General features: G+C 49.3%; 1 non-coding gene across 1 annotated transcript; it reads right to left on the bottom strand.

Moving 5' to 3' along the window:
• Positions 1-19637: 19637 nt before the first annotated feature.
• LOC120623171 (5S ribosomal RNA) lies at positions 19638-19756 on the bottom strand. The gene has a single exon (XR_005658694.1). It is a non-coding gene; the product is annotated as a 5S ribosomal RNA (ribosomal RNA).
• Positions 19757-20972: the final 1216 nt, after the last annotated feature.

Below are 20972 nucleotides of genomic sequence, written 5' to 3'. Positions count from 1 at the left end.
CCTAGGTGGGATGCAGCAGATGGCATGAGATTTCACCACGCTACTCAGAACTGCACACTATTTAAAACTTAGGAATTGTTTATTTCTGGACTTTTCCACTTACTATTTTTGGACCCTGGTTGACTGCGGGTAACTGAAACCACGCAAAGCAGACCACGGATAAGGGGGAACCACTGTGATGACAGCGCAGTTGCTGACATTCGTTGGGCTCTTACTCAGCACCAGGCACTGGGCTCAGTGTGTTACACAAACACACTGATAAATGTCACAATTATTATTGTGGCTAATAATCATCAGTTTTGTCTCAGAGCTTGCCCCAGCCTCTCACACATAACGGGTCCCCTAGAGCCCCTCTGGAAATGGCTGCAACCTCCACCCAAAACCAAAAGACGGTGCATTACTTAGGAATATTATTGGCCACAAGTAAAAGGAAACCCCAGATAATCATGGCTTTAAGAAGATGCAAATCTATTTTTGACTTGTGTGAGGCTGCATGATGTCAGGGTCATGGTTTCTTACTACCTTATTCTACTGGCTTCTATTCCTAGAGTTACCTCATGGCCCACAATGGCTGCTGGAACTCCAGCCATCACATCTATCATGTAGTCAGTAAGAAGAAGGGAGAAGCTAAGAAAGAAATGCCCCCTTCTTAAGTTGAATACATCACTTGTACTCACACCCATTGACCAGAACTTAGTCACACAGCCACACCTAGCTGCAAGGGAGGTTAGAAAATGTAGCCTGGCCTGCAGGGCCTGACTTCCAACAGGGCCCACATCCAGCATCTCCCCATGGACTCAGTCAGCGCTCATAGCAGCTAAAGCCTCAACCAAGGGCAGCTCCATGTAGACTCCCTCAGTCTCTCCCTATCGGGGCCCAGCGTTGTGGATCTGGGGAAGGTGGCAAACACCCCGTGTTCCTGTGAGCTTCTGTGCTGACCAAGCACCAGTGACAAGTCTGATGTCTCCCATCTTTCTCGAGGCCAGTAGTGGCCTCGGGTTCCCTGGGCTCGAGATTGTGTTTGAGGCATGTCTCACTGTCTGTAGTTTTAACCAAACAATTGGAAAGGGCTCTTGCATTTCCTCAGATGAGCAGAAAAAAAAAAAAAAAAAAAAAAAAACCAAAATATGTTTTCCTTGGAAAACTCAGGGATGATTTCAAAACCTGGTGATGCAGGAAGTCAGGAAAGGGTCGGAGTAGTTGCTATTCGGGTTCACCAGAGAGGAAAATCCAGGAGCACAGTGGGGAGAAGGCCCTGGAGAATGGACAGAGCGGCCCTGAACTGAAGCACAGGGCTCAGGAGGCTTGGGGTCAAGTCCCTCCTTGGCCACAGCCTTTTGTGTGACCTTGGGCGGGTCACTTTTCCTCTTTGAATCTCACGTTCTTTTCTGTTTCATGAGAGGGTGGGACCAAGTGTCCTCCCGTCTCTGCCGCTCTGGGGATCTTTCCCACATCCCAGAACACCCTGTGCTCTGAACCCTGAATTGCTTTTCGTTCAGCAGAAAGGCCTCAGCTCACGTCTGGGTGCCGTCCCGGGAAACCCCGGGCTCCTGCGAGCCCAGCCCCCCAAGATCCACGTGAAGGGGCCTCTCTCCTCTTTTTTCTCTCCTGCTGGATTTGTGGCAGTACAAACATTTTCATGGGACAGGAAAGCCTTGATCTGCCTTAGGCAAAGAGATGACAATTTAGGAACAATTAGCAGCTCCCCAAGAGAAGAGAGAAAGGGAAGGAAAAAGGGGAAACTGAAACCCTAAGATGCATCTTATTCATATTTTCTTCTTAAAAGCTCTTTTTCTTTCTATAGAAAATCCAGAAACGTAAGTAGAAAGTACAGAATGAAAAACCCATAATCTACATCCAGAGATATCCATGAGTAGCATTTGGGTACATTTCTTTACGATCTCTTTGGTAAACAATTTTTACGGTTTTATAATTTCCACATATCACAGGCATCCCCATGTTGTTTCTTATAAACTCTGGTATAATCTTCATTATTTTTCTCCACTTTTTCATTAAGAAAGATTTCAAACATATAGAACAATGGGAAAAACACAGGAAATACAATTTGTATACCCACCACCTAAGTCCAACTATTGTAAATTAACTTGATTTCTAATGCCTGTGTAATAGTCCATGCGAGTCCATGTACTTGGTCAATTAGCGAACAAGTATTCTTCAAAAGTCTGCTCTGTGCCTTGCAGCCTCCTGGGCACAGGGACCATGTCCGGGAGCAAACAGCCCTACACTTGCCCAGTGGGCATCTAGTGCAGGACGCCCGGAGATGCAAGGAGCCAATAGCCCGTGGGCGAAGTGAAATTTTCAACAGTGCAAAAGCCATGCCTGGGAGCTCAAGGGCACCTTTAGGATGAAGGAAATGTATCTACGAGGACTTTTGACCCATCGGTTTGGGGCCCAGTTCCTCAATAAGATGGAATCTCCGGGACAACCCCCAGCCAGTGGGAAACCAGACCCAGGCTTTCTTTTGCCATGTCTCCACGACGGCCACTGGCCGTGGGTAGGATGCCACCACAGGGGAGTCCAGCCCAGCAGTCCCCAAATGTGGGCCTGGTTGGCATTTCTGCAGTCCAAAGGGAGCAAACAGAGAGGAACATGGCAAATGAAAAATGTTCTCCCAAAGCAGGGCTCATCCCATTTTTCAAAAATCCCAAGACTGTTGACTTCCTTTGCTTTTGGTGGCCGGTCACGTGTGTCTCGTTTGGCGCGAAATGGCAATAGTCGTAAGTGGTATTTTAAAAACTGTCCTTGGCAAGACAAAAAGTTGGTAACCCTATGTTGGTCCCTAAAACTGAGGGAAAAAGAGAATTAATAACCTGTGACATCTAAAAGCTGGGAACCACCCTCCGGCTCATCTCACGCACGCACCGAGGACAAAACTGGCCAAGGTCTGCGTTATGTCCTGGTGACCCCCTCCTGCCATCCAATCTGAAGTTTGAGTTTCTTGCCATCTAGCCCGTCCCATTGTCCAGGGGCCCCAGGCCTCGAGGGGGAGGGGCAGGTTCACCTGGGAGACAGGTGAGCCCTCAAGATCCGCGCAGGAAATGAGAAAGCAATGCTCAGGGCGTCCAGGGGTACGGTCCCCTGGGCCATGGCACCTTTATCCCAATTCTCCAAACGAGAAAAGTGAGGCACGAAATGGTTTGTGTCCTATGCCAGAGAAGATTAGAGCTGAGGGTGAAAGCCCATGACTTCTCTCCTCGCCGCATCCTGATTTCATCTGTCAGGAAAATTTGAAAGTAATAACCTGGGAGAAACCGATACAGGCTTAACAACTTTTTTATTTGGCCAAGCCAGAAACATTTTTTAAATGCCCCCAAACTGAAGTCTCTATCACAGCATTTATTGAAAGGAAGAATTCTACAACAGCAAAAAAAAAAAAAGAGAGACAAAGATGACCACAGAAGAGAGGTTAGCTGCCACTCCCTCATATCGATATATTCTAAACGCTCAGAGTCCTTATTTTGCTCCTGTTTCGAACTCCCGATGACATTGACCTAGGTCCTCACCGACCCCCAGCCCACCTGCTTGAATCTCAGCTCCTTCACCTCCCAACCGTGCAACTCTGGACCGGTTCTGACCTGCCGTAAGCCTCAGTGTCCTCATCTGTGAAATGGAAATAGTAAGACAGCCTCTTTCCTCATGGGAGTAGACGAGAACACAGTGCTTTGACAGGGTCTGACGCATACTAAGTGTTCCATAAGCGATGGCTGTTTTATTCCCAGTCTTGGAGCAGGAGGAGTGGCTGGGCTTGGTTCAGGAGCTCTCTGGCAGAGAGGGGAGGATGGGGAGCATGAGCAAGCAAAGTGGGAAGGCACCCAAGATCAACTCTGCTGACTTCAGGGTTCTGCTGAAGCCCGGCCGTCGTCCAAGCCGCCTCTGTCAGAGGGAACAAAGGCTCCCTGGTTCCCTGATTCCGCAAGGACACCTCACAGCATCATCCTCGAGACTGTGCAGGACTTTTTTCTTTAAACAATAAGCGCCGAGCGCTCGTGTTTCCTCTCAGAGGGCTGCATCGGCACATCCGCTCCGATGAGCTGACAGCCTGCCACTTTTGGCTGAGATGACCACCTCGGAGGCCAAAACGTGGGGGCTGGGCCCAGCCAGGCCAGGGCGCCGTCCAGCAGGGAAACTACAGCCCTGGGGCCTGCTAAGTCACCCCCTCCCTCAGACAAAGTCCTAAAGTGACGACAAGTCGTCTGAGAAGAATTTAATGAGAATTTGGAAATTGCCACAGCATGCCAAGTTGGGTATGGTTCCTGGGACTGCTAAATGATAAAAAAAAAATCTGTAGAACTCAAAGCAATATGAGGTCAGGATTCGTGTTCTCATGTTGATGCTTTAGGATTGTCATAAAGCCATTGATTCATTCATCCAGCACAATCTTTACTGAGCAACGACTCTGGGCTGAGCCCTAGGGGACCACGGTGGACGAGACAGGTGGGCGCCCTGCTGTCCTTGAGTCCCGATCTAGAGGGAGCCCCCAATTAAACAAGGGCACATCAGTTCCATGAGCGGGAAGGGCTATGTTCAGAAGACCTGGTAGAAGAGGGAGTTAGGAGTAGAGAGAAGCCGTGTCACCCGCACCACGATGGCAAGAACCAAATAATGGACAGTAACAAGCGTTGGCCAGAGAAATCAGGACCCACGTGCACTGCCGGTGGGACTGGAAAACGATGCAGCCGCTGTGGGAAACAGCTTGGCAGTTCCTCAAAAGGTAGAGTCGCCACATGACCCAGTCATTCCACGCCTAACTATCTACCCGAGAGCAATGAAAACATCCACACAAAAACCTGTGCACGAATGTTCATAGGAGCATTATTCACGAGAGCCAAAAAGTGGAAACCACCCAAATGTCCATCTACTGATGAGTGGAGAAACAAATGGCGGTCTAGCCATACGGTGGGATATTACTGAGCTGTAAAAAGGAACAAGAACAGCGACACAGGTTATGACGTGAGTGAGCACTGAAAACACACTGAATGAGAGAAACCAGTCACAAAAGACCCACACGGCGTGTAATTCCATGTACAGGAAATGTCAAGAATAGGAAAATTCATAGAGACAGAAAGTAAATTCGTGGTTGCCAGGAGCTAAGGGAAGAAGAATGGGGGTGACTCTGAGAAATACAGGGTTTCTTTGGGGGATGATGAGAATGTTCTGGAGTTACATACTGGTGATGGTTGCACACCTTCGTGGATATATTAAAAACTGATGAATTGTGCACTTTAAAACTGGAGTTTATGGTGTATGAATTCTATCTCAACATGTTTTAAAAAGCAGAGAGAAGGCTGGGAAATGGGGCCTTTCAATCTTTCAAGGACCTCTTCACTGAAAGTCCTGGAAAGTATATACAATGTTCATTCCTTTAAAACTTTCTCTGCTTTCGAAGCCAATAACTGTAGCCTCCTCCTCAAGATCTTCTTGCTGGGGGGTTATTTCTGTAGCCTGGGCTGTCCAGGGAAGGTGCTGGTACATTTTGAGCACAGTAAACGGTCACCAAAGACAGGCATGTTAGAATCAGCAGGGAGGTCTGAGATGGCCACCTCTTTGCTGCTCCAAATGCCATCCAAATCCTTCATTCCTTCAAAACCAGCCCTTGCTAGACCCTCTTAGTTTAAACGTATAGCCTCTTAACGAAAGAGAGCAGAGGGGACACTGCCAGGTACTGTTGGGCAGGCTGTTCACTGTGCCAGCAACATTTAGTTGGACATTTACTATATGCCAGAAACTTTACCTATGATGAACTTTGTGTAGTCCTCGCACTCAACTTTTGATGACAATTATCCTCGGTTCGAGCCTCGGGAAGTTTCATGATTCCCCCAATTCACACTCCTTTTACAGCTGCATTGGGAAAGGTGCAGCTCTGGCAGGAACCTGGCCTCCTGCAAAGCAGGCCCTGCCTGACCACTGGGAGGAACTGGGAGTTCTCCATCCCAGGTCGCCCCACACCTGGGGGCTGGTGGCCTATCTGTAGCCGAGCCTTAGCTTTCGGAAGCGCAGTGGTTAGCCACTCAGGCTGGGGATCAGCAGGACCTGCGTTCCACTTTGCTGACTCTGTTCTTGTGTACGCTGTGTAATGTCTCTAGGCCCTGATTTTCTCTTCTGTAAAATGGGCAGTAACAATATCCTGCTAGAGCAGCTGCAAGGATTAACACGTGCGAAAGTGCTTAACACGTGCACAGAAACCCTAGTTCCTGTTAACGTTCAGAACCGTATGTTGGCTGCTTTTCCCCATCAGCCTATGAGGGAAGGGGGCTCAGCTCTCGTCCACAGCAGTAGCCAGTGCAATTCTTGGCACATAGAAAGCACACATTCATATTTTTTGAACCAATGAGTGAATGAGTGCTACTTAGTGACAAGGACTGGGCTGAAACTGCAGGATGGGCCTCTGGAAGTCACCAGACCCCTCGTAGAAGAGGCCACAGCCCCCGGGTGCCCCCTCCTGGGCAGAGGTCAGGGTCTCGTGGGTGGTCCTGCACTGGTGTTGATCAGCACAAAGCCCAGAAAACTGCTGGGCAGGGGCGGGGGCGGGAGGTGGGGGTGGGGCAATTCCTGGCCTCTCCCGTTTCTGCCTTGCCAGCATCGTGACCTCTCCACCTGGCCTTGTCTGTCTTGCCGGCTGCGGGCCGCCTGGCTTGCCTTTCACATGGAGAGGGCACCTTCTCCATCTGCACAGCCTCGCCGAGACTTTCCAGCTCTCAAGTTACATTCCATTCACAAAAAAAAAAATTCAGATCTTGGAGACGTGAGCACATTATAAGGAAAAAGTGAGTTGGAAAACATGGTCAGAATGAGCGTTGGGATTGGGGCATAGGAAATGGCACATGCCCGCCCCTTTCCCCCACCCCCACACATGCCAGCTGGGGAGCCTTTCCATCTGCTGCGTGGGCTTCCAGTCACAGGGCTGCCCGCTCTGCGGAGGGGCTGCGGGAGCCGAGCCACGGAAGCAAAGAAATTCAGAGGAAGAGACTAATTACCAACCACGCCATTCTTTTCTCTCGACCAGGGCTGCTGGGTGCTGTTGGGCAGGTTGTTCACTCCGTGAGCCTACCCGGCTCTATCCAACAAGCCATGTGCCCCGGCACTGGGCTCCGTCGCCCAACCGGGGCATTTTTTGTCACACAATGGCATTGCATGGGGAGGTGTCTGGCTCCTGCGTCTTTACTGCTAATATGCCTAACACAGAACTTTGCCGAGTGTGACCCCCCTCACTCTGAGACTTCCATGGCTCCCGGTGACCGACAGGATAAAAATAATGATGATAATAGCACTCACATTTTCTAACCAGTCACCGTGCCCAGACTGTGCTAAGGGATTTTGTGTGCAATGCTTCCTTCCCCATCACACACAATATTTTATGAAGCATACATGTATACAGAAAACTGCATAAAATATATGCGTGATGTCTAACAAATCACGGACACTTGTAACCCTCACAGAAGCCCCGTGCAGTAGCACTCTTACCATCCCATTTTCCAGATGAGGAAATTGAGATGCGGAGAAGGAAAGTTGCAGGCCTGAGACCACGCAGTGGGTGGTAGAGGCAGGATTTGAACCCAGGCCTCTGGCTGCATAAACCTACGGGGATCCTGTGCCGCCTCATCTCAGGGAGCCCGCACAACAGAGCTGCTAGGGGTTTCTCTCGTCTCCATTTTCCAGATGGGACACTGAGGGCAGAGGGATCAACCGCTTGTCCAGGGCTCCAGGTGGAGGAGGTCTCCTACTGTGCGCTGTGCCTGTGCACGTAGTAGGTGCTGAATACGTGCCTGTTTGGGGGTTGTGGGTGCATAAAGCTCGCCAGTGACTCTGCCTCTCTCCAAGCAGTTTTGGGGGAGGCAGCTGGGACACTCCTGGTGAGGGGTGGTCAGACATTCTGCCTGATCGGGAGACCCTCACTCCCTCCATTGCTTCCCTCAACTTTCCTTGGCGGGGTGGAGTCCCAAGGCTGCCGGCCTTAGCTCCCACTGTAGGGTGGCCACTTGTAGGAACGGGAGGCTCAGCTGGCACATCCCTTCACCCCACCACGCTTTGCACACAATGGGACCCAAATGGGATGGGATTTCAGACAGTGTAGTAGTTTTTGCAGCTGGAAGAGCCAGTGTTCAGACCCCACTCCCTGGCCTTGCCACCTTGAAAAAATCACCTCGATTTCCTCGTCTGAAAAATGGGAACATCTCGCCCTCAGGTGTGTTGCGTGGCTTCAACCACCTCCTCTTTGTAACGTGCCTGGAGTGTGTTGGCACACAGTAGATGCTCAATAATTGCTCTCTCTCCCTGTCCTTACGCCGGCAGTGGCAAAACTGGGGCACAGACAGGTCTGGCGGTTTAAACAAAACCAGGGACTGCTTTTCACATTGACTCCTTATCCGCGTGGTCCCACAAGTCTTATTCCTGTTCTGGGATTTTTTTCTCCTGTTGCATCTGTCAGTATCATAAATACTTGCAAGGGGAAGAAAAAAAATTCCCCCAGACTTGACGTCAACACAAACAGCCCTAATTGGTCCTGGAGCCTCATAATTCTCAGATTGTCTTGACCATGTGTATCTAGGAAATTCACAGCAGCAAAGGTGAAGGGTGTTTTCATTCGTAAATTGAAGTGGAGGCTTTGTCTTCCACTGAAATTGGGCTCCGACCCTTCGCCTTGGGGCATTTTTTCTGTGTGTACAGAAATCTGACTTATCACTTTTTTAGGAGAAGGAGAAAATGCATGAATATTTAATTATTCTGCTGCCAAGAGGGGAGGGTTCGGAGCTAAATGAATAAAGAGCTGGATTTTTCTTTTCAAAGGCCAAGGCAGGATCCGATCTAGCCCTTAGGATTTCCCCCTGTCCTCCCTCCCTTCATCATGCTGGGGCCACAAAAGCATGTTCCTGCCACCCCGGAGACTTTAGTCTAGGAAACCATCAGCTGTAGGCAAATTTGGATCGTTTCCAGTCAGTTCTTCTGGGCTCCTTGGCGTATTTTGTTTCCCTTGCAACAAACATATAAGAATGGATGGCAGTGGGGGAGACGGGAGGTAAGGTCCAAGCATGTCTTTGGCCAAAGAATTGCCGGCCGAGAGGAAAGGGGTGGGGGCGTGGCTGACAGGCTAGGACATTCTACAACGTGGAAGCCAAAAAATTCCAAAAGAAACATTCTGTAGCTTCCAGCCTGTAAGAGGAGGAAGAGGATTTCCTCTTCGGGCAGCTTCTGGGGGCTCTAGGGAGGGCCTCCATCAATGACAGCCAGCACCGAGGGGCGGTGTTGAGGGCGGGGGACAGGAAACAGGGTCGAGAGTCTGAGCAAGCCCAAATCTGGAGAAACTCAGAGGTGGGAAGTTCAGCCCAGGCAGAACAGGACTCTACAAAGGCAGAGCATTCTCTTTCGTCAGTCATTTTGGGGGAGGGCTGCTTCTGTTTCTCAGTGGGTAAATTGAGGCACCATGGTGCCTTCGCTGTACAGGGCAAGTCTCCAGAAGAGCTGCGTGTCAGAGGGAAAAACCACAAGGACCACTTGCCGAGCACCCACAGTGCACCACAGACTTCTAATTCATTCCCTGCATCCTCAGCTCACCCTGCAAGGCACGGGCCATTAGGCCCACAAGACAGATGGCTGATTCTCAGTCAAACAGTCTGCCCAGGCTCCTTAGAAACAGCTGCCTCTTTCCCCAATACATATTTTAAAGTTATACTCTTATTAATTTCTCAACAACAACAATATACCGAATGTCAAGGTATTCTGTATAAACTATTGAACACAAAATGAAGATTTCAAAAATTTAATAACAGCCATGAGGAATAATTGAGACAATTGCATTACACTGATTTTGTAAGACCAAGTCCCTTTGTAGCCATCTGACAGAAAGTTGACATAATTGATGTGCGAACAGTCCATCTTTAGCGTCAATATAGCTATAATAAAAGTACAAATAATGAAGTACAAATAATTTTTAAATAATGAAGATGTCCACAGTGCGATTGGCATCCCCTGGGACGTGGCATCTTGTACAGTATGCAACCTAAACATCTGAACACAGCGGCCCTGATGAGTGAGCAGATTTGAACTTGGGGCTGCCTTTCCAGAGCCTGGATACCACCCAGGTGCATCCCAGGGCTTAACTGGCTTGGGATTTGGTCCCCCCGCCCCCAGCTTCTAACCGCTAATGACAAAGGGCAGTGATGGGTCAGAAAGGAAGGACTAGAGGAGGCCAAGCTTATATACAGTTGGTATCACTCTCTCCCCAGTGCTAGCACAGGGCCTGGCACAAAGTGGGCCCTCATTAATTCAGATTGAATGAATGATTGTGTGAATGAAAGTTAAGTCCACGCTCCCTTCCCCTCACTCCTTGTCTGTATCTGGCAGTGCTGAGCTCGGGGATGGTGGCAGATGGAGGGGCCACAATCCGAAACCCCGCTAAGCCAAGGGAACAGGAGCCAGTTCCCACAGGCCCCAGGACACAATGAACCGTGTGAAAGCCACCGGCGAGAACCTCTTGTAATCAGGGACAATGCTTGGCCCTCAGTCCTGAAGGACATCCCGGGGTCTCCGGAGGCTGGAAGAGTCCTGCCAAGTGCCCTGGCCTTCTGCCTGCCTGGCTTTGCTCGCAGAGGGTGGAGCCCACCTGGCGACTCCTTCCTTCCAGCTGCTGGCTCCAGGGGTTCCGGCCACACCTTTCCTGTGGCCACCCCTTCTCTTCCCGGCCCCCACCCTGCTGGCAGGGCTGCTCCATTTTTTGCCTGCCACCCCTCCCCCCCCCCAAGCCTTTCAGGGACATGGGGCTGGAGGCCTCAGCCCCCAAGGAGGTGATAGAAGAGGGAGGTGGAAGCAGGGACGGTGTTGTCTCTGTCTCTGAGCATCTGACTCAGTTGTCACACTCGGGGTGGGGGGGGGTGGCTTTTAAGACATTGCTGTTCATCTGTGTAATAGCCAGTATGTGCGTGCTCTCCACATTCACTCACTCAGGCTGTGCTCGGCAGTCCTTGGACAGACAAGTCATTATCCCCACATCACAGATGGGGAAACTGAGGCTCTGAGAGGTCGAGTAACTTGATGAGGTCACACAACTAAATTAACCAGGGGCAGGAGGGCTGGGGACAAAATCTGCCTCCAAAGAGGGAGGGTCCAAGCATCCTAACATCCTACTAGCGGAAGTGCTGCAAACCCCAGGATTCAGTGCGTTTCAGCCCTCTCGCTCAGGCCGCATCTGTGAATCTCACGCCTGGTAGAGACGCCCGTGACCATGTTCGAATTGGAGAGAATATTCCCCACCAACCCCGCCTCCCAACTCTGCCAACTCATGGTTCCAGCAACATCCAAAAAATACCCAGAATGGGCCAGAAAGTCAAGTGGACTTGGCCCAAATGGCAGTTCTTATGAGGGAGACCAGAAACAGTTGGGTTGCTTCCTTCTAAAGTTTCTCCAGAATAGACCCTGGGTGTGTGTGTGTGTGTGTGTGTGTGTGTGTGTGTGTGTGTGTGACCATTTATGTCTGGTGGACAGATAGCCTCAGAGCCTGGCTGTTAGGAGATGGAGGCAGGGCAATTTAAAGGTGAAGGAGAAGGGCTTAAGGGAAAGAGACCACAGTCAAGCCATGAGATGGGGGGCGGGGCAGGTTTATGAGTTGCTCAAGTGAAGGGCAAAGGGAGAGAAGGAATGGCTTCTCGGGGGTCCACGGGGCTCGGGGGAGGGTGTCTCTTCCACCCGCCTCCAGCAAAGCCCTATCAGTAGGAGCTACTGCGCCGCCAAGGAACGAGCCCTTGCCTGGGCGTCAGGAGAGCGGGATCTCAGCCTCAGCCCTGCCAGTTATTAGCAGTTGTGTTCCTGGGCAGATACATTACCACTCTGACCCTCAGTTTCCTCATCCAGAAAGTGAGTGATACATAGTTTCTACCTCACAGGGTTGTTGTAAGGAGTGGATAAGCTCTCACTCTGAAATCAAGTGCTGCTTGGTGTTCATACATATCTTTAAAAAAGGAAAAAGATTCAGGCCACCCCAAAAGGTCAGTTTGAGGGTTGAGGGAAAGAATCCTCTATTTCCTCCAGGGCCTGGCCAGAGTTTGGCCCCACTTCCTGTCCCAAACTGGCTGCTCAGGACTGCCCTCATTTAACCCCTCTGCTGCCCAGTCACTTTAGCCACTTTGCCTGAGTTGGCTGGGTTGGTTTAATTGGCTTCCGCCTACGTTTTCAAGCAAAAATAGTCTTCCTCCCGCAGGACCCCATGGGATAGTCCCTCTCCTCACTCCTGCACATGGCCGAAGCTGCCCATGTACCTCCTTCCATTTGCTCCAATTTTATGGTGCTCTAACATTCAAGGTCAGTGGGTCACCCGCCCAGTATGGTTCTTTACTCCTCTACCCAAATGCTAAGGAGCCAACACGGAGGCCACCAGGAGGGACTAGAAACATCACTGCCGAGAGCCCTTTGGAGCCCTTCCTGCCCTACCACCAACTTGCTGTGTGAGCTCTGGACTCCCAATCTCCTTGTCTGTGGAGCAGTTTAGGTGACCAGGAACATATTACCAGTATTGTTTCTCACAAGGTCTGACACCAGGGGTGGCACTTTCTTCCACCTCCGTGAAGCTAGAAAAATCTCGGGGAAGGATTTTGATTGGTCCATGTTAGGACACATACGCACCCCCACACCAATCACAGTTGCTAGGAGAATGGCAAATCATGATTGGCTAGAACTGGGTCACATGATCTCCTGTTGCCAAGGGGCAAGGGCAAAATACTGTGATTGGCACCTGCCTCCAAAACCTCAGGTTCTGGCTGGGGCATTCTGGGCTGGGAGAAGCCCATTCTCCATGATCAGGGAGGCATACAGTTCCATAGGGCAAGAAGTTAGGGGTGCAGGGCAAAACCAAAGGCCAGATGTCCACACTCAGGGTAAGTCCAAGATGGGGTGGGAACAGGGTGGGAGTGAGCCATGTGAGCAGGGCCCCGTAAGTGGAATGCACAGGGACCCCCATCCCCTTCTGCTCTGTGTCCAAGGAGAAGGGGGTGCAGTGACACCCCCATGCAGTCCCTGTGCTGCAGGCCAGGCTGTCCTGGTACCCCGGGCCTCCCTTCCCTGCCGCCAGAGCACACGTTGCAAACATCTGCCCAGGGCTGCTGGGGGTCGCCCTCCTGGAGTTTCCTGCTGCTGACAGGAACCAGTTTGCCGTTTTATTACCCGCAGCGCACATCTGGGAACACTCTCGGATCAGTCTGGCCGAGCCAGTAGGCTGAAGAGCTGACTCCCAGCCAAGCTAACGGGTGGGGGCGGCGGGGGTAGGGGGTGGGGGGGGCAGCGGTGGCGACAGCCTGGGTCTGGGAAGCGCCTCCCTCCCCCACCCCTCCCTCTAAGCTGCCCCATGTGACCGCAGCTCCTGGATGGTCCACGTTTATCCGACGAGTTTATCCGACCTCGATGCCGATTCCGTGATTCCCGCGCCCGCCCGCCTCCTCTCCTCCTCCCTCCCTCCCTCTCTCTCCTCTCTCCAATCCTTCCCACTTTTTCAACTTTCCACTTAAGAGCACATCCTTAAGATCCACCTTGGAAACTGAGCAGGAAGCGAGAGACTGAACAAATAACATTATTTTTGGCAAATCCAGTCTTTCTGCTTAAAGATAATGGGGTGGGGATGAGGGGCTCTGGTTGTGTTCTTACCTGTCCCCTCCATTACGTGTTTCCTTCCTTTCCCTGAATGCCTTTTAAAAAAAGAAAAATGACTCCTCAGCCTTCAGTTACAGGCCCAGAGCTTTCCTGACGCTTAGGGATGATGGCTACTGGCTTATAAGGGGGACACGGGTGCAGATAGAGATCTTACGTATCTGACAGAACTGGAAACTGGCTGTGGTTCTGAGAAGCCCTTCCAGCCACAGCCACAAATCCAGTAGCCTGACTGGTCAGGCACTGGACATTTCCTCACGTGCTTTGCCCTATGTCTGTTGGTTCATCCTTCTGTCTATCTCTTTGTGGCTCCCTCTAACAGACACCTGCTTAAACCTCCAGGCCACTTCATGACACATTTATTTTATTTAAAACTGTCAGTTTGTCTGCAAATGAAAAACTTCACCAAGGGAGGCTCAGTGGCCTTAGGATGGAGGGGGACAAGAGGTGCTGGTCCCTGGTCTCCCCAAAACCTCGAGGAATAGAGAAGCCCTGAGGTATCCCCGAAGATCTCAGCATCTCCAAGCCTTGGCCGGGAACATTTCCTGCATGTTTACTCATTTGTATCACAAATAGTGACTGAATCCTTCTTGGGGTCAAAGTGTGTGCCAGGTATCTGGATTGTAACAGTGTAAAACAGAATGTCCCTGGCCTCCTTCATTTTAGAGGAATGTTAGGAATAAAACAAAATTAAATAAATTCAAGTAATCATAATTAGGGTGGGGGTATAAATAAAGTAAACCAGAACCCATAAGTCCAAGGTCAACCTGCTCCAGAGGGGGCGCATTTTCAAGCTGGGCTAGGTGGGAAGAAAGTATCCAATCTTGTGGAGTGGAAAGGATGCTCCAGGCATAGGGAGCAGCAAGTGCAAAAGCCCTGAGGCAGGAACAACTTGATGAGTTCTAGAATCTGAAAGGAAGCTGGTAGGGCTTGAATGGAGGGAGCAAAGAGGGGAGAGAGACAAGAGAAAGTTAGGGGGGATGGGGCCTGAAAACAGGAGTCCTGTGAACCCATAGCCAGGACTTTGGGCTTTGTCCTAAGAGCAATGAGGAAGTCACTCTAAGGGCTTAAGCAGGGGAGCATCATGGTCTGGATCACGTTTCAGGAAGACCACTCACCAGGTGGTAAGAATGCATGAGGCAGATAGAGCCGGGAAGAGTCAGGGGCCGGGAAGAGTTAGCAAGGGGAACAATTAAACAAGTATTTGCAATATAGAACGAAAAATATAAACTATAGGGTCAGCTCTGGGAGCTACAGAGGTCGTTAATGAAGGGCACCCAACCCAGTCTTGGAACAATCAGGAGGGCTTCCTAGAGGAGGAGACATTTAAGCTGAAAATGGAAAGGTGAGTAAGAGCCAGGAGAAAGGGAGCTGGGATAGTAGTGTTCTAGGCGGTGGGGACAACCTGTGCAGAAGGACAAGTAAAAACAGGCACATTTGAGGACAGAAGGTCATGTTCCCAGGTACAGAGGCGAGGAGGGGAGGCTGGGGAGCCTGACAGGGCCAAATTGTGACAGCCTGAGGTCACAGAGGGTGGAGGACTTTGTTCTGAGGGTCCCAGGGGCCACTGGAGGGTTTAAGCCTCAGTGTCATTGTCAAATTTGTGATTTTGAGAGATCTCTGTGGCTGCTGGTGGCACTGGTGTTGGGGAGACATGTCTAGAAGGGGTGGTTCTAACTTGACCGCTTCTCCCTGAGCACCCCTGAGAAGAATTAGCCACAGTGTCCTCACCTGAAAGGTGGAGGGTGGCGATGTGTAGCCTGGGCTCTGGCGTAAGATCTGAGTTCAGGGTCCAGCTCTGTTCCCATCTGGCTATGTGACAGACAGCTGGGGCTGAGAGAGGTGAGATTAGGCTTCAAGAGGGATATTTCCGTCTTGGTTGTCTGGAGCCCTGATTGCTAAATTTCTCCTCCTGCTTCTGGAGTTTTATGGTGGCCTGGGGCCAGCCGATCTGCATCCGACTCACCTGGCCTGACCTCTGACTTCTGGAAGGAATGTCACTGAGATCTGGGCTTTGGTAACTTTTTCTCTTTTGGGTATACTAGGAACAAGGATTTTTAAAAAAATAGAAGAAGAAAGTATATAATACCTTTGACCATTAAAGCTATTGCATGAATGAAGTAGCTTAAATAAAAACTTTAAAATGTTTAAAACAAATCCCTCACTATGAGCAGCTTTCGGAGCGGCAGTTGAGGTGGGTCGATGACATGGCCCCTTGGTCATAAAAAGCAGTGTCTGGAAAAGTGGATGAAAGAGAAGGAGAAACACAGATTGTGGGAATTAGGTCCATCGATAGTTATGGGGCTCATTGTTGTCACCCCGTAACGATAATGTCAGCATTAATGAGTCCATTGGACTCAGCATCAGCCTGTCATCCACTGTGGGCCTTTTCCAGGGAAAGCAAGTTCTACCCAGGAGCTCCCTTTGGGGAACAAAGATGTGCACTGTCTAGTTCTGTTCTGGACTCTGACACACACACACACACTCTCTCTCTCTCTCTCTCTCTCTCTCTCTCTCTCTCTCTCTCTCTCACACACACACACACACACACACACACACACACACACACACACACAACAACCAGGAGTTCAACTTGAATCAGAATTCAAATAAAGTCCACACTGTTATATATTAATTTATTATATAAGTTTAATATATAGTTTCTTTAATATGTAGGTTTCATCTCCATTTCTTCCTCTTCTCTCTCTCTCTCTCACTCTCTCTCTCTGCCTCTATCTCTTTCCCTGTCTGTTTTCCTCCTTCTCCCCGACCCCATCTCTTACTCTGTCTGTCTCTGTCTGTTCTGTCTCTCTCTCCCTCTCCCTCCCCGTCTCTCTTCTCCCTCTCTCTCTGTTTCGTCACTATGTATTTATTGAAGAAGCGGGGTTGTTTGTCTTGGAGAGATTCCCACAGACCTGGGAGTCTGTTTTAACATGGTCCCTAATTATATATTTATATATATGTTAAACATATATAAACATATATACATATATATGTTTAAAAAACACTGTACTATGTCAAGGCTTTGGACATTTGGGGTCAAATACTTTTTTGTGGTGGGACCATCCTGTGTACTATAGGACAGGGTCCCCAACCCCCAGGCCGTGGGCCTGTACAGGTCTGTGGCCTGTTAGGAACTGGGCCGTACAGCAGGAGATGAGCAGCAGGTGAACGAGTGAAGCTTCACCTGTATTCGCAGCCACTCCCCAGCGCTAGCATCACCGCCTCAGCTCCACCTTGGATCATCAGGCATTAGATTCTCATAGAAGCACCGGTCCCTGGTGCCAAAAAGGTTGGGGACCACTGCTGTAGGATATTGAGCAGCATCCCTGACTTCCACTCACTAGACACCAGGAGCACCTCCAGGGAGCCAGTCAGTCATTTGTTGGGGGTGCCCTGGAATCAGCACCATGGGAATAAGGAACAGGATGGGCAGGTGGCATCAAGTTGCTATGCAGCCATGGCCAGACCCCTGAGAGCTATGGAGCTGGGTGACCCTCAGAGTTGTCCTCAGCTGGGCTGAGATGGCTGGGCCTTCATGCACCAGCATCGATGGGTCACTGAGTTCAGGATACCCGGCAAGGGCCTGAACTTGGCTGAGGCTGACCTGGAGGGGCAACACCTGAGCCATCTGCTGATAGCACCACCTGTGGTCAGGACGTGTCCCCATTGCTGATGTCTGGGCAGCCCCACAGTGTCACCAGAATTAAAAAACATGCATGGGAATGATGGGGCTGTGTCTAAAGTGCCAGGCAGGCTGCAGGGCCCATGAGTTCTGCCTGAGGAAGGCACATGGGGAAGAGAAGGCCCCATGAGCACCTACGGCACGGCAGACCTTGCGCAGGGGCATCATGTGTTTGCAAAGGTGATGGGGCACAGTGACTGAGTATGTGGCTGCGGGAGCAGTGCAGGCAACGAGGGGCATTGTCTGTAGAAAACTGATAATAAAACCAGCTAAAAGTCAGTCTGCTTTTTAATGTGTAATAATCTCACTAAGGTATAATTCACATACCATACAATTCACCCCTGTAAAATGTACAATTTAGTGTTTTTTAGTATATTGACAGATGGTGCAGCTATCGCTACTACCTAATTTCAGAACATCTTCACCAACCAGAAAAGAAACTCAATACTCCATTCCTGTAATCAGTCCCCGTTTGCCCTAAGCTACCACGAATCTTCTTTTTGTCTTCAGGGATTCACCTATTCTGGGTATTCCCTATAGATGGAATCATACAGTACATGGTCTTTCTGGCTTCCTTGGCTTAGTATGATGTTGTTAAGGTCCATCCATGTTGTACTTCGCTTCTTTTTATGGCTGAATGATATTCTTGTGTATGGAGAGACCATATTGGTTGATCCATTCATTCATAGATGGACAATAGAGTTGTTTCACTTAGGACTATTCCAAATAATGCTGCTATGATCATTTGTGTACAAGATTTTGTGTGGATGTAGGTTTTCAGTTCTCTTGTATATCCAGAAGCAGAATTGCTGGGTCACATAGTAACTCTATAGTTAACCTTTTGAGGAACTGCCAGACTGTTCTCCAAAGCAGCTTCCCCATTTCCCATCAGCAGTGTATGAGGGTTCTAATTTCTTTACACCCTCACCAACACTTGTTACTATCTTTCTGATTCTAGCCATCCTAGTGAGTATGAAATGGTATCTCACTGTGTTTTTGATTTGCATTTCTCTAATGACTAATGATGTTGAGCATTTTCTGTGTGCTTGTCGGCCATGTGTATATCTTATTTGGAGAAATGTCTATTCATACCCTTTGCCCATTGATGAATTAGGTTATTTGTCTTCTCATTGTTGAGTCGTAAGTATTCTTTCTATGTTCTGGATACAAGTCCCTTGTTAGATATATGATTTGCACATATTTTCTCTCATTCTGTGAGTTGTCTTTTCACTTCCTTGATGATCTCTTTTGGAGTGAAAAGATTTTTAATTTCGACGAAGTCCAATTTCCCTGTTTTTCCTTTTGTTGCCATTTTAGTGTCTCGTCTAAGAACCATTGCCTAATCCAAAGTTATGAAGATTTCCCCCTATGTTTTCTTCTACGAGTTTTATAGTTTTAGCTCTTAAACGCAGGCCTTCGATCCATTTTAAGTATATGGCGTGAGGTAAGGGTTCAACTTCATTCTTTTGCATGTGGATGTCTGGTTGTCCCAGCCTCGTTTGTTGAAAAGACCATTCTTTCCCCATGGAATGATTTTGGCCCCCTTGCTGGAATTCAGTGGACTGTAAATGCGAAGGTTTATTTCTGGACTCTCAAGTCCCTTCCATTGGTCTACACGTACTGGAACAACACTGTCTCGATGACTACAGGCTTGTAGGAAGATTTGAAATCAAGAAAATGTCAGCCCTCCAACTTTGCTCTTCTTTTTCAGGATCATTTTGGAATTTTCTGTATGAATTTAGCATTTTCGTATGAACTTGAGACTCAGTTTGTCAATTTCCAGGCTGCTTTTTATTCTAAACAATATCAATAATAAAATCCTCCATCTCTCATCACCATGCCTAGGGTACCTCTGTGGAATGTGGACTGAAGAGCCGCAGTGTTTGGCTTAAAGCCCTGGCCCCATTGCTTACTAGCTGTGTGACCTTGAGCAAGTTACTGGACATGCATCACCCATCTCAAGTGCAAAATGTGGGTGATGAGTGTACCTACCCACATCATGGGGTTGCCGTGAGGATGAAATAAGCAAATATAGGTGAAGGACTTCATGGCTTATAACAAGTATTCGGTAAATATTAGCTACCACTATGAGTCTCATGTTATTTCTTTTAAGCCTTGCAACAGCCCCAGAAGATAGCTACTCTCAGCCCTGCCAGCACATGAGATACTCTTAGGAAGCTTTAAAACATATCCTTACCAGAGCCCCACCCTTAGAAATTTTGATTTGGTAAGTTCGGGCTACATCCTGGGAAACTTCTTTTTTTTTTTTTTTTTTTAACTCCCAGGTAAATTTTTTTTTTTTTTACACCTACAGCACCTGGTCTTCCTAGGTGGTCTCCCATCCAAGTACTAACCAGGCCCGACCCTGCTTAGCTTCCAAGATCAGATGGGATCGGGCTTGTTCAGGGTGGCATGGCTGTAAACACTCCCCAGGTAATTTTTAAGGGAAATGGGCTAAGGACACAATCATCTCTACTAAGTGAGTGAAGCACATGGTTTCCCCCCAACCCCCACCCCCATGGCCACTTTCATGGATCCAGAGAGAACACGTGCCCAAGTTGGCAGCTCCGCTTGCAAGCAAAGAGATATGCCGGTGAAGAAGTATTGTCAAATGACAAGTTATTAGCACAACACAAGGTGTGATGATGTGTAATGAAATACAAGTAGCCTGATCGGTGAAAGTTCAGGAAAAAAGCAAGACCCAGGAGTTGGACAGTACGCTGAGACCACCAGGATTGGAGTCCTACTACGTGAGCTGCTGTAAAATGGGAATCCGCAGGCCTCCTTCACAGGATGGCTCTGAGGGCTACGTGACATCATCAATGTGGATATGACTATGTTCGTTTCCTAGGGCCGCTGTGACAAATTGCCACACATTTTGTGGCTTAGAATAAATCAAGATTTATTATCTTGTAGTTCCAGAGGTCAGAAGCCCCAAAATAAAGTCGTTGGCAGAGCTCTAGAGGACCCTGTTTCTGGAGGCTCTAGAGGAGACTTTCTCTGCCTTTCCAACTTTCTAGAGACCACCCCCATTCCTTCCTTGCCTTGTGGCTATTTCCCCCATCTTCAAAGGCAGAAATGTAGCCCGCCCCTCCCTCCCTCTCTCTCTCTCTCTCTGCTTCTGTCCTCACATCTCTGACTCTGACTCTTTTGTGTCTCTCTTATAAGGACCCTTGTGATGACACTTGGCCCCTTGGATAATCCAAGAGAATCTCCCCATCTCAAGATCCTCACTTTGATTATACCTGCAAAGTCTTTTTGCCATGTGGTCATGTACAGGTTTCTGGGAATAAGGCATGAGTGTGTTGGGAGCCATTGTGCTGACCACAGTGAACAAGTTTGGCATTCACTGATCTCGTCTGACCCACCAGGCACTGTGCTTTATGTATCAGGCCACACGGCCACTCTTGGAGAGGTAGTCTCCCCATTTCATCAGTGGGATACCAGAGGCCCTTAGGTCCTGATGGCAGAGGAGGGACCAGGACTGAGCCGGGTCAGGCTGTCTTGACCACACCATGCACATCTTCCTTGTGGGAGCAGCTGGAGCAGCATCCGGGGACCCAGGAGGTATCAATCAACATTAGATTTGGAGGTTAGACATTTGGAGCTGATAGAATCAATCACGATTAGCACTAAATAA

This window comes from Pteropus medius, unplaced genomic scaffold, assembly GCF_902729225.1.
Source record: "Pteropus medius unplaced genomic scaffold, Ma_sr-lr_union100, whole genome shotgun sequence".
NCBI lineage: Eukaryota > Metazoa > Chordata > Mammalia > Chiroptera > Pteropodidae > Pteropus > Pteropus medius.
This window is presented reverse-complemented; position numbering and strand designations above follow the sequence as displayed.